This window comes from Chlorocebus sabaeus, chromosome 19 (genome assembly GCF_047675955.1).
Source record: "Chlorocebus sabaeus isolate Y175 chromosome 19, mChlSab1.0.hap1, whole genome shotgun sequence".
Classification (NCBI taxonomy): domain Eukaryota; kingdom Metazoa; phylum Chordata; class Mammalia; order Primates; family Cercopithecidae; genus Chlorocebus; species Chlorocebus sabaeus.
Window position 1 is genome coordinate 11,005,104 of NC_132922.1, and position 14,937 is coordinate 11,020,040.

At 38.6% G+C, this 14,937-nt stretch overlaps 1 protein-coding gene across 1 annotated transcript in view; it reads left to right on the top strand.

The window, feature by feature from the left end:
- The window catches only part of ENTHD1 (ENTH domain containing 1), a 150,036-nt gene that overhangs the window by 31,756 nt on the left and 103,343 nt on the right, over positions 1-14,937 (top strand). The gene's annotated exons all lie outside the window — the stretch shown is intronic.

Sequence of the window (14,937 nt, forward strand, 5' to 3'; positions counted from 1 at the left end):
AGTTTATTTATTTCTTAGCTTTATTTCTTTGCTTTATTTTTGAGATGGAATCTTGCTCTGTCTCCTAGGCTGGAGTACAGTGGCAAGATCTCGGCTCACTGCAACCTCTGCCTCCCGGGTTCAAGCAATTCTCCTGCCTCAGCCTCCTGAGTAGCTGGGATTACAGGCTCCTATCACCATGCCCAGCTAATTTTTGTATTTTTAGTAGAGACAGGGTTTCAGCATGTTGCCCAGGTTGGTCTCGAACACCTGACCTCAAGGGATCCTCCTGCCTTGGCCTCCCAAAGTGCTGGGATTATAGGCATGAGCCACTGTGCCCGGCCCAATTTTATGACTGTTTTCTGAATGCAATTATCTTTGATTCAAATAAAATGTTTTTGAGCTTTTAAGCTATTAAACTAGTGACTACGCTATTTGGCATCGTGGTTCAATTTTAAGATTTTTATCCTTAACTGGAAAGTGAAGGACTACAGTTTTCTAACACTAGGTGTCTGGATATGTGTGTATGAGGTCTCTTTGATCCTATAATATAAATCAAATAATTGACATTTTCTAAAGTGTGCTTCAGAATCCTAAAAGTGCTCTAAAAGTTCTTCTAGGACAATACCTTGTACTCTTTCCTTTGCTTAAAACTTTAAATATGGACTGCTGAACTTTTATAAAAAAGGGATTTATTTATAATGTTATAATAGACATCAGTAGAAAAATACTATCTTCTTTTCTACCAAATTTGCTAAAACTTAAAAAAATATCATTTTCCTCTAACTTCTCCAGTGAAACCCTGTTGATAAATTGTCTATGAGGAATGGACAGCTTGAGGAAGCCAGAACATCAGTGAAATGTGACTTAGAGAACTGTCCCTTTGTATTCAGTACAAATAGATAATTCCAATTGTCAGTTAAGTGCAAAAATGTAACAGTGTTACTAGTAATACCGACACATGTTAATCTTGCTAAAAATCATTCAAGTACTTTTCTGACTTAATCAAGAGTTTCAGATGTTCACCCAATGGGACATTGAGTGAACATCTGTATTTGGAATTGGAGAGAGGCATTATAAGAGGGTAGCCATTGTAAGTGTAGTAGCAAATACTACCTACCTGCTTCTAAAAGTGGTGGAATTTCTTTGTTTAGGGGATCTGATTCTTTTGAAATAAATCTCCAAAAGAGACAGCCACTCATTTTGAAATTTTTCTCATGGGAGCCTTTAATTCAAACTGATGCTAAAAACAGAGTAACAGAGAAGAAGAACCAATTATGACTCATCCAGAGTTTCTTCCCCACTTAACGCTTCTTCGATGTTACCTTTCTTACTCTTCCTTCTTCCTTTCTTTTCTCAATTCTTTCTTCTTTCATTGTAAATACATAATTATTGAATTTATTTAAAATTTGGATATTCAGCAGAACTTTGGAGCTATAGGAGTGAATAAATGTTCTTTTATCATGGAACTAATATTCTAGTGATAGAGACTAGGATGTCTCTGTCAGAAGCACAAAATATGTCAGATAATAACAAGTCCTATAAAGAAAAGGAAAGCAGGGTCAGGGAACAGAAAGTGACAGGGATGGGTTTATTTTAGGTCATGTGATGAAGGAAGGCCTTTTGGAGGAAGTGAATCTTTAAACAGACCTGAATGAAGTGAGGGAGCAGCCCATGTACAGGCGTACCTCGATCGATTGCATTTTGCTTTATTACGCTTCACAGATAACGCATATTTTACAAATTGAAGGTTTGTGGCAACCCTGCACCCAGGAAGTTTATTGGCGTCATTTTTCTGATAGCATGTGCATGCTTTGTGTCTGTGTCACATTTTGGTAGTTCTTGCAATGTTTTTAACTTTTTCCTTATTATTATATGTGTCATGGTGATCTATGATCAGTGATCTTAGCTGTTACTGTTATAATTGTTTTGGGGTACCACAAACCATAACTGTAGAAGACCAGTGAACTTATTGATAGATGTCATGTGTGTTCTGGCTGCTTTACTGATCCCCATCTCTCTCTCTCCTTGGGTCTCCCTAGTCCCTGAGAGTCAACAATATTGAAATTAAGCCAATTAATAACCCTACAATGGCCTGTAAGTGTTCCAGTGTAAGGAAGAGTCGCAGGTTTCTCACTTTAATTCAAAAGCTAGAAATGATTAAACTTAGTGAGGAAGGCATGTTGAAAGCTGAAATAGGCTGAAAGGTAGGCCTCTTTTGCCAAACAGTTAGCTAAGTTATGAATGTAAAGGAAACATTCTGGAAGGAAATTAGAAGTGCTGTTCCAGCGAATACAGGAATGGTAAGAATGGGAAACAGCCTTTGCTGATATGGAGAAAGGTTGCATGGTCTGGATAGAAGATCAAACTAGCCCCAGTATCCCTTAAGCCAAAGCCTAATCCAGAACAAGGTTCTGTCTTTAATTCTGCAAAGACTGAGAGAGATGAGGAAACTGCAGAAGAAAATCTTGAAGCTAGCAGAGGTTGGTTCATGAGGTTTAAGGAAAGCAGCTGTCACCATAACATACAAGTACAAAGTGAAGCAGCAAGTACTGATGGAGAAGCTGTAGCAAGTTATCCAGAAGATCTAGCTAAGGTAATTGATGAAGGTGGCTACCCTAAACAGATTTTCAATGTGGATGAAATAGCCTTTTGTTGGAAAAAGATGCCATCTGGGACTCTCATAGCTAGAGAGAAGTCAATGCCTGGCTTCAAAGCTTCAAAGGACAGGTGACTCTCTTTTTAGGGCTAATGCAACTGGTGACTTTAAGTTGAAGCCAACTGCTCGTTCATCATTCCAAAAATCCTAGTGCCCTTAAGATTTCTTTAAAAATATTGCTGCTCATTGACAATGCACCTGGTCACCCAAGAGTTCTGATGGAGATGTACAAGGAGATTAATGTTGTTTTCATGCCTGCTAACACACAGTGTTTATTCTTCAGCCCATGGATCAAGGAGTGATTTCAACTTTCAAGTCTTATTACTGAAGAAATACATTTCATAAAGCTATATCTTCCATAGATAGTGATTCCTCTGATAGATCTGAGCAAAGTAAATTAAAAACCTTCTGGAAAAGATTCACCATTCTAGATGCCATTAACATTTGTGATTCATGGGAGGAAGCCACAATTTCAACATTAACAGGAGTTTGAAAGAAGTGGATTCCAACCCTCATGGATGACTTTGAGGGGTTCAAGACTTCAGTGGAGGAAGGAACTGCAGATGTGGTGGAAATAGCTAGAGAACTAGAATTAGAACTGGAGCCTGAAGATGTGACTGGATTGCTGCAATCTCATGGTCAAACTTGAACAGATAAGGAGTTACTTCTTATGGATGAGCAAAGAAAGTGGTTTCTTGAGATGAAATCTACTCCTGTGAAGATGCTGTGAACTTGTTGCAATGTCAACAAAGAATTCAGAATATTACATAAACTTAGTAGATAAAACAGTGGCAGGATTAGAGAGGACTCTAATTTTGAAAGAAGTTCTGTGGGTAAAATGCTATCAAAGAGCATCGCATGCTACAGAGAAATCTTTTGTGAAAGGAAGAGTCAGTTGATGTTGCAGGCTTTATTGTTGTCTTACTTTAAAAAATTGCCACAGCAACTACCCTGATCTATCAGCAGCCCTTAACATGGAGACAGAACCCTCCACCAGCAAAAAGATGATGACTCACTGAAGGCTCAGATAATTGTTAGCCTTTTAAAATTAGCAATAAAGTATTATTTAATTAAGTTATGTATATGTATTTTTTAGGCAACATGGTATTGCATACTAAGTCTACTAAGTAGACTGCAGTCTAATGTAAACATAACTTTTATATGCACCAGGAAACAAAAAAGTTTGTGTGAGTCACTTTACTGGAATATTTGCTTTACTGCAGTAATGTGGAACCCAACCCACCACAGTATCTTCAAGGTGTGCCTGTGTATCAGGCAGAGGGAACAGCAGGGCAGATGCTCTGAAACTGGAGCAAACTTGGCCTGGTTAATTGTAAGCTTAGGAAATGAATCCCTAAATTAATACAGAAGTAACTCAACTCTGATTTTACGATTCATGCAAGAAATTCTAGTTTATTGTTTTGTAGTCACAGATTGCATTTTTTTTTTTTTTTTTTTTTTTTTGAGCCCGAGTTTCACTCTTGTTGCCCAGTCTGGAGCACAATGGCATGATCTTGGCTCACTGCAACCTCTGCCTCCTGGGTTCAGGTGATTCTCCTGCCCCAGCCTTCCAGAGTAGCTGGGATTACAGGCGTGTGCCACCGTACCTGGCCCCACAGATTGCATTTTTAAACCTAAAATGATATTCTCCATCTTTATGACATGTCTCATTCACTACACTGAGCTATGAATGACTTGACTATTTTAAAAAAGTGAATCCACCTTCAAATGAAGTTTTGCTACGATTTATTATTTTTTACTACAACAAACACATATTGAGTGTCTGGCTCACTATAGTGCCAGACATGTTCTAAGCCCGGTAAGTAAATTGGCTGTATTTCTGCTCTAATGGAGGTTATAGCTTGTGATGTACTATGTGCTTTTTCTTTTCCTTTTCTTTTTTCTTTTTCTTCTGAGACAGGGTCTTGATCTGTCACCCCAGCAGGAGCGCAGTGGTGTGATAATGACTCACTGCAGCCTTGAACTACTGGACTCAAGTAATCCTCCTGGCTTAGCCTACCAAGTAGCTGGGACTACCGGCACACACCGCCACACCCAGCTTGAAAAAATACTTGAAAAAATACTTGTTCGAGACAAGATCTTGCTACCACATTCTTCTAAGTCTGTTTCATGAAAAGATACTCTAAAAAAGCTTTAGTCAATGATGGCATCATTATAGTAAATCTATAGTAAGAATACCATTTAAAGCGAACAGTGAATGTTTGGATGTAAAATCTGTAGTAAATTTGTTTTAAAATCTGTTATTTTTATTTCATTTATCTGCTTTCTATGTGAATACATCCTAGATATACAGATGTGTGTGTTTGTGTTCAAAAAAGAGTAATTAGATTAAGTAAACTTGGCAATACTAACCAATTCTATGTAGGCATTTGAATCTGAAGGTGTATTTTAAAGGAAGAAAGAAAACTGACAGTTTGGAGTTGGGGTAGGAAAAAATAAGAAATTGAAGGGATATTCTTTTTTTTCTTTTTTTTTTTTTTTTTTTGAGATGAAGTTTCACTCTGTTGCCCAGGCTGGAGTGCAATGGAGCAATCTTGGCTCACCGCAACCTCTGCCTCCCAGGTTCAAGTGATTCTCCTGTCTCAGCCTCCTGAGTAGCTGGGATTACAGGCACGTGTCACCACTCCTGGCTAATTTTGTATTTTTAGTAGAGACAGGGTTTCTCCATGTTGGTCAGACTGGTCTTGAACTCCTGACCTCAGGTGATCTGCCTGCCTCTGCCTCCCAAAATGCTGAGATTACAGTCGTGAGCCACCACGTCCGGTCATGAGGGGGACATTCTTAATGTGACAGGAGAAGTAGCAAATTAAAACTCAAAGAGCAGTAGCTAAGTTAGAATGAGATGCATCCACAAGTTATGACAGTAGACGCCACAAAAATGCTAGCCGCTTAAACATACAAATTTATTTCTCTCTTCTGAAATACTCCCTTGTAGGTATTCTATGACTGATATGGCTCTCCACGATATTGGCTTCAGGGCTATTTTTGAGTCTTGTTGCTCCACCAAACTCATCGTTTAAATTCCACTTCATGGTCCACTTCTACTTTTTGAGTCATAGCTGCTTGAGCTCCCACCGTCACACCTGCCTTCTAGCCAGTAGAAAGGAAGGGAGATTGAAAATGTGAATGTCTCTTCCCTTTTTTATTTTTTTTTTGTCCTTTTTTTTTTTTTTTAACAAGAACACTTATTAAAAGTTGCTTATAACGTCTTAGCTCACACATTATTGTTTAGTATTTAGTCCCACTGACACTCCTAGCCACAAAGGAGGTTGAGAAATATCATCTGCCCAGATGAAAGTTAAGAGATTCTGTTATTAAGGAAGATGGAGAGAATAAATGCTGGGGATCACAAATCATTTCTACAATAGTGGGAAAGAATACAAGCAAGACACAGATTAAGCATGGTAATATATAGTTGTCTCACTAAATGGAATAAAAATATAAATTTGAATATGTAAAACAGTAGGGACAGATAGCTGAGAGTACTCAGAGCAATTCATAAATGACCTAATAAACTCAATTTGATATGAGTAGCAACTAGGAACCATTGTAGGCCTTGGAGAACAGAAGGGATGTTTAGCTTAGACACAGAACTGAGCTTCCTTATTACTGAAAACAGCTGTTTGTGGAAGATAATTCTTTTTGCTTTGTGTAGAAATGAAGGAGATACAAATTGAACGAAGCTTGTAAGAGATAGTTGTTTCAATCCAGGCATCCAGGACCTGCTCCTAGGGTTATAGAAATGAGGAAACAGTAATGTTTAAAGATAGACTGTAGAGAGCAATGGGGGTAAGTGGATGATGTATTGGAGAAGAAAGAAACTGAAATTGACCTTTGCATTAGAGAAAATGGAGGCAAGTGATGATATCATACAGGTAAATTTTCATTAGAAGGAGTCTAAAGATGTCTCTAAGTTATTTAGTTACAGTGAAATGTAAAATTGAATGCAGGAAATGTGATTTCCAGCCTTCAGGACCTAGAGCTGAAACAGCTGTGCCTCCCTTCTTTATGGTGAATCAGCGAGGGAAAAGAGGCACTTTAAAGAAGGTGTTATATACACATCGCCACTTCTATTTCTTTTTTTTTCTTTTCTTGGATGTTTTCCCAAGTTTTAATTCTAGTAGATAGCTTGGGTGGTTTTTGTTTAGATGCTTCTGATGTGTGAAGGAAGAGATGGGCTGAAGGATCATTGCTGCTTGATGGCAAGACAGAACAATATAAAAAGGACAGTTATAACTCAGCTCTAATGTCAGGCCATTTTTGTAGAGGCAACAGTTATTACGAAAAGGATCTCCAGAGGCACTACTTACAGCCAGACCAGCAGAACTTTATCTGTGTTGGTTATCTGATCTTCCATAAAGAGCTCTTCACTAGCATCATTCTTTGCAACAGAACTTTACCTGTATTAAGGATTACTCTGGTCTGTGTCAAACGTAATGGCATTCCATATAATGGAAAAATTTCCCTGAAAACTATCATTGCTGTTGAACAAAAATTATACAGTAGGTCCTTGAATAACATCCTTTTGTTCAATGTTGTTATAACTGATGAGAAAAACATCAATTCCCGGCCGAGGCCCCTGTCTGTATGGAGTTTGCACACTCTTCCCCATCTGCGTGGGCTTTCTCCATGTTCTCTGCTTTTCTCCCACTTCCCAAGGATGTGCACAGCAGGTGAATCGGCATGTCTGAATGGTCCCCGTCCAAGTGAGTGTGGAGTGGGTGTGAGTGCACCCTGCAATGAAGCGGTGTCCCTGTCCAGGGCTGGTTCCCACCTTGTGACCTGAGCTTCCAGGATGGGCTCCAGCCACCTGTGACCCTGAAGGGAGCAGATAATCATCTTGTTTTTACTAATCTTCCTTAAATGTATGTATAGCTCACATTTATTTCAATGTTTAATAATAAAAGTAGGCTAACCTCAGTGGCTCATGCCTGTAATTCCAGCACTTTGGGAGGCCAAGGCAGGCGGATCACCTGAGGCCAGGAGTTCAAGACCAGCCTGGCTGACATGGTGAAACCCCCATCTCTAGTAAAAATACAAAAATTAGCAAGGCATGATGGCGGTTGCCTGTAGTCATAGCTACTCAGAAGGCTGAGGCAGGAGAATTACTTGAACCTGGGAGGCAGAGATTGCAGTGAGCTGAGATCACGCCACTGTACTCCAGACTGGGTGACAGAGCAAGACTCTATCTCAAAAAACAATAATAAGAATAAAAGTGTTTTGGGTTTTTTTTTTTTTTTTGTTATTTGTTTGTTTGTTTTGAGATAGAGTCTCACCCTGTCACCCAGGCTGGAGTACAGTGGCACGATTGCAGCTCACTGCAACCTCTGCCTCTCAGGTTCAAACGATTCTCCTGCCTCAGCCTCCTAAGTAGCTGGGACCACAGGTGCCTGCCACTACACCCGGCTAATTTTTGTATTTTTTAAGTAGAGACAGGGTTTCACCATATTGGCCAGGCTGGTCTCGAACTCCTGAGCTTGTGATCCACCCGCCTCGGCCTCCCATATGTTTTGGTCTTTATTTAGAAGTTTGGTACATTTTTGTGACTAGAAATATGCTATAGGAACTTAGTTCTTGTTCATATTAATTAGCCTATGGCAAAATTGGCTTCATTATAGATTGTTTCCCTTAAAGTAGCAATTTCCAAGAGACTGTGGACATCATTAAATGAAGACTTGCTGTACTGTAAAGTAGTTGTCATGCTTTTATTAAAAAAAAAACCGCAATGTTGATGTTGTTACGTCCTACAAAGAGCTTTGTACTAACAGAATTGATGTGGAGTCATGCTTGGTTGCCTTGCCACATGTAGATGAGATGGCAGGGCTTATGGTACAAACTGTGGTTGTAATGAAAACATTTGCATTGATAAATGTCAAACAGCTGATCTTTTGATCTTTTAAATTTAAAAATAAAGATATAAAAATAATGTATATCTCTACCACCCTAAACTGTTAACATCTTAGAAAATAGTCATGTGTCATATAACGATGTTTCAGTCAACGGTGGACTGCGTGTATGATGCTGGTCCCATAACATTATAATATATTTTACTGTACCTTTTCTATGTTTAGATATGTTTAGATACATGAATTCTTACCATTGTGTTACAATTGCCATTGTGTTACAATTGCCTACCACATTCAGTACAGTAATATGCTATACAAGTTCATTGCTTAGGAGCCCAGGTGTGTAGTAAGCTCTGCCATCTCGATGTGTGTAAGCACACTCCATGATGTTTATACAACAATGAAATTGCCTAGCAGTGCATTTCTCAGAAAGCATCCCTGTTGTTAAGCTATGCGTAACTGTTTCTTTTTTATTTTTGTTTCAGAAAACCATTATACTCTTGTAAAACAATATAGGCTTGTTATACAATTACTCAGAAATAGCCATCATTAATATCAGATGATTGTAATTCTAGGCATCTTTTTTGTGCGACAGGGTCTCACTCTGTTGTCCAGGCTGGAGTACAGTGGCGCCATCACAGTTCACTGCCACCCTGGTCTCCCTGGGCTCAGGTGATCCTCCCACCTCAGCCTCCCAAGTAGCTGGGACTGCAGGCACGCGCCACCACACTAGCTAATTTGGGGCTTGGGTTTTTTTTTTTTTTTTTTGGTAGAAACAAAGTTTCACCATGTTGCCCAGGAAGGTCTCAAGCTCCTTGGCTCAAGCAAACTGCTCGCCTCAGCCTCCCAAAGTGCTAGGATTACAGGTATGAGCCATCATGCCTGGCCAGCATTTACAAAAAATCTATACATACATATAGAGAGATGGATAGCTAGAGATAAATTATTTTTATAAAAATGGAATTATATGCTGTTTTTTAGTAAAAATATATTAAAGAGAGATCAAGACCATCCTGGCTAACACAGTGAAACCCCGTCTCTACTAAAAATACAAAAAATTAGCTGGGCGCAGTGGCGGGCACCTGTAGTCCCAGCTACTCAGGAGGCTGAGGCAGGAGAATGGTGTGAACCGGGGAGGCGGAGCTTGCAGTGAGCTGAGATTGTGCCACTGCACTGCAGCCTGGGCAACAGAGCGAGACTCCATCTCAAAAAAAAAAAAAAGAAAAAAAAATTAAAGGTCTCCTTCTGGTAATGAGACTAGGAACTCCATTTACTGCACAGTAACCAAAGACTGGAAGTGACACACTATTTGAGACACTCCTGGCCTCATAAGAAGTATGGGAAGTCTCTAAGGTTCTCTTTTTGAAAAATGTAAACAAAATAAGAACAGCACATGTGAGCTGGTCAGTGACTTGGCATTCTGCCTGTGGGAAGCTGCAGGTAACTGTAGGCATTAAGAGCAGTTATTAGTAGATCAGAGAATGAGTTTGGAGCCTGTCTTCAGCATTGGGAAGGAAAGCCTTGGATTACTATGCTGAACCCAGACCCTCAAGGGGACTGAATTGAGAAAGTGTACTCAGTTCATAAGTTAGATCCAATAGGATTTTCACCAGTTGAAGACAAGCAACGAGCTCACAATCCAATATCGCCAAACCAGGAGAAGGTAAGCAGCAAAGAACATACTTAATCCCCCAAAGACTGTAGATATTGGAAAGGTCAGATATAGAACAGCTGTGTATTTACATAAATAAAGGATATAATCACATGCATCACCAATTATCAAGGGATTATTAGGACTGAGTGGATGAACTCGAAAAAAGGGAACTTGCAGAAATGAGAAATACTACTGAACTAAAAAAATGTATTTAGTGAGCTAGAAGATATGTCCAAAGAAAATGGAAAATATGAAAGTAATATTAATTAAGCCATATGGAGGATACTGCTACAAAGGAATGACAATTAATTACTGTACCAGAAAACTTCTCATCTTCTACAGTAGAAGCCTGATGACAGTGACATAGTATCTTAGAAATGCTGTAGGAAAATAACAGCCTATAATTGTGTACCAGCGAAACTATCATTTAAGGGTGAGGGTGAAATAGTTATTTATAGATGAATAAAAAAACAGAATTTACAACCATGAGACCTGCATTAAGGGTATACTTCAAAAAGAGGAAAATTATTCCAGAAAGATAGTTGAAAATTCAAGAAAGAATAATGAATAAATGGTAAACACACACACATAAATATATATGTATCATAAACATTTTCTGTATAAATCTAATTTTTGAGTTAAGAAAAAGACAATTAGAATAGTGGGTAGCCATGGTATGTAAATGGGGGTGGGCAGGTTTAGAGTTGTGTTCTAAAGGTCCTTGTGTTTTTAGGAGAAGGTAATGAATATTCTTTGACTGTAAACTTTTAAAGGTAAACATGCATGATACACTTTCAAGAATAAACTTTAAAAGAAGAGAAATAGAGTGCATAAATTCCAGACAAGTGGCAAGAAGAAGTAGAATGAGAAAAAAATAAAATTTTATAAAGGGCAAAAAGAATAAAATGGAACAAATAGAAATTCGAAAGTAAAATAAATAATAGAAATAAGCCCAAATAGATTAATAATCGCAGTAAATAGTAGTAGATTAAACTCATCTATTAAAAGGCAGAGACTATCAGATTGGGGAAAAAGAAATCCAGATATATGCTGCAAGCATAAATTCACATAAAGATTGAAAGTGATGTATGGAAAAGGTAAGTCAGACATATACAAGCTAAAAGAAGGCTGGTATAGCTACTTAATAACAGGCAAAGGAGACTTTAAAGCCAGGAGCATTAAGGATAATAATAAGATGCTTAATTCCCCAGGAAGATGTAACATTTCTAAATGTGAATATACCCAGTAAAATAACTTCAAAGTATATAAAGCAAAAATTGGTAGAAATACAGGAAGAAATTGAGACATCTACCATCATAGTAGATAACTTCTTAACATCTTTATTGATAGGTGAAGGACATAAAACTTTTTAAAATATGGATTTTATAATTGATTATATGTGTTATAAAGGAAACACATTTAATAGTATTTTGGTAAGAAAACGTGTCCTATATGAAACAGATTTTTCATATAGGACACGTTTTCTTACCAAAATACTATTAAATGTGAAGTTAAGAAAAAATATAAATAAAAAATTTCCCTACATTTGAATGTGGCATTATTTCTTTTAGAATAAGTTGGAAGAAAAGGATTTCAGTACTCCTTGCTAGGTCAGCTTTGTAGTGGAGGTGCTAGCCATCACAGTAAAACAAGCAAGAGAAATTAAAAATGTAAGTATCAAAATGGAAGAAACGAGCATCATTGGTAAGTGATAGGATTTTCATATAGAAAACTTCAAAAGATCTACAGACATATTAAAAATAATGAGTTTTAGAAAGATGGCTGGCTATAACATCAAAACATAAAATCAAGTTATATTCTATATATCAGCAACAAATATTAAACATAATTTTTAAGATACCATTTATAATAGCTAAAAATCTTGATGTAGGAATAAGTCTTAACAAAAGAAGTACAAAATCTGTACACTGTAGGTTATAATGCTTAATTGAAATACATTAAAGACCTATATAAATGGAAAGATATTCCATTTTTATCAAAATAATAATGTAAACATGTCAGTTCTCTCCAAATTGTCTAGATTTAGTGGAGGGTTTCTCAGCCTTGATACTACTGATATTTTGAAACAGATCATTCTTTGTTGTGGGGGCTGTGCATTGCAGGATAGTTAGCATCATCCCTGGCCTGTACCCACTGGATGCTACTAGCAAACATCCCTTCCTGTTGTATTGAATCAAAAGTCTGCAGACATTGCCAAATGTCCCCTGGGGGCCAAATTGTTCCCAGTAGAGAACTGCTGATTCAGTGCAGTTACAATCAAAATCCAAAAAGGCTTTTAAGAGTTGAATTTGATGTACTGATTCCAAAATTTACCTGGAAGAATAAAAAGTTCCAGAGTATTCAAAACATTCCTAAAATAGAGTAAGGTGGAGGGCTTGCCTTTCTAAATAACAAGACTAAAATTTTACTGATCATGACAGTGTGGTATGGATGCAGGATAGGTGTGTGGACCGATGGAACAAACCATAACCCTAGAAAACAGGCCTGGGCCACTATGGAATCAGTAAATGACAGAAGTCATTTTTGAATAGTGGAGAAAAAATGAACTACTCAATAAATAATACTGGGATAATTTTTTATCCATATTATAAAAATGAAATGAGGTCTCTACCTGGATGAATTAAGGATTTGCAGGTAAAAAGGCAAAACTTTGAAATGTTTAGAATATATATATATATATATATATATATATATTTTTTTTTTTTTTTTTTTTGAGATGGAGTCTTGCGCTGTCGCCCAGGCAGTGGCGCGATCGCGGCTCACTGCAAGCTCCGCCTCCCGGGTTCACGCCATTCTCCTGCCTCAGCCTCCTGAGTAGCTGGGACTACAGGCACCTGCCACCGCACCCGGCTAATTTTTTGTATTTTTAGTAGAGACGGGGTTTCACCGTGGTCTCGATCTCCTGACCTTGTGATCCGCCCACCTCGGCCTCCCAAAGTGCTGGGATTACAGGCATGAGCCACCGCGCCTGGCCTTAGAATATATTTTTTACATTGAAATAGGGAAGTATTTCATAAACAGAAAAAGTGCACATTATTTTTTGAAAGTGTTTATGAATTTGACATTTGTGGTAGGCAGAGTGCTGAGGATAAGCCCCATGACCCTTGCCTGTATACAGTCCTCTTCCCTTTGAGCATGGGTGGAACCTGTGAATATGATGAGTCACCACCCTCATGATTGTTATATTCTATGGTGAAAAAGGTATTATGCTGGTTGGCCCTGTCTAATCAGATGAGTCCTTTAGAAGCAGAGAGTTGGCCGGGTGTGGCTCACGTCTGTAATCCCAGCACTTTGGGGGGCCAAGGTGGGCAGATCATGAGGTCAGGAGATCGAGATCATCCTGGCCTACATGGTGAAAGCCCGTCTCTACTAAAAATACAAAAATTAGCTGGGCATGGTGGTACACACCTGTAGTCCCAGCTACTCAGGAGGCTGAGGCAGGAGACTCACTTGAACCCAGGAGATGGAGGTTGCAGTGAGCCAAGATTGTGCCACTGCATTCCAGCCTGGTGACAGAGACTCCGTATCAAAAAAAAAAAAAAATTAATTAATTAAAATAAAATCAGAGAGTTTTCTCTAGCTGGTGGCCAAAGAGGGAGTCAGAAAGATTCCAAGTGTGAGAAGGATTTGAAGCATTATTGTTGGCTTGAAGATGGAGTAATAAGGAATGCAAGTGGCCTCGAAGGTGAGAATGGCCCCTGGTTGCCAGCCAGCAAGGAAATGGGGACTTTAGTCCCACAGTTGCAAGGAGTGGAATTCTGCCAACAGCTGGATTTAGCTTGGAAGTGGATTCTTCCCCAGGGTTTCCAGATGACAATCCAGCTTGGCCAACACCTTGACTCTTGACTTTAGCTTTGTGAAACCCAGAAACAGATAACCCAGTTAACCTGCCTGTACTTCTGACTACAGAACTGTGAGATAATAAATGGTGGTGGTTTTAGGTCACGAAGTTTGTGGTAATTTGTTATAGCATCATTAGAACAAATGATCTTATAGCGTCATTAGAAAACTAATAAAACTATATTATCTTTTATTTTCTGTGCTTTTGGGGTCATATACAAAAATTCTTTGCCCAGACCAATATCAAGAAGTTTTTCCCCATTGGGTGTGGTAGCTCATGCCTTTAGAGGTGGCTCATGCCTCTCAGCACTTTGGGAGATCAAGGCAGAAGGATTTCTTGAGCCCAGGAGTTTGAGACCAGCCTGAGCAACACAGCAAGACCCTGTTTCTTAAGAAAAATAAAAATTAGCTGGGCATGGTGGCATGTGCCTGCAGTCCCAGCTATTCAGGAGGCAGAAATGGGAAGATTGCTTGAGCCCGAGAGGTAGAGGCTGCAGTGAGCTGTGATCACACCACTGCCCTCCAATCTGGGTGACATACCAAGACCTTGTCTCAAAAAGAAGATTTTCTCTGTTTTCTTCTAGTAGTTTTACAGATTCAGGTCTGGCATTTTAAGTCTTTTATCCATGTTTAGTTGATTTTTGTATGTGTGGTGGATATCCAGTGTTCCCAGCACCACTTACCAAAGAAACTGTCCTTTCCCCATTGTGTGTTCTTGGTACCTTTGTTGATCAGTTGGCCATAAATGCATGGATTTATTTCTGAACTCTCTGTTCTGTTCTACTGGAACAGAATGTATGTCTGTTTTTTTGTCAGAACCACCCTATTTTGATTACTATAGTTTTGTAGATTTTGAGGGAAAAAAACACCATGTAAAAGTGAAAAAAAAAAAAGCCACAAAATGGGAAAATTTTCCA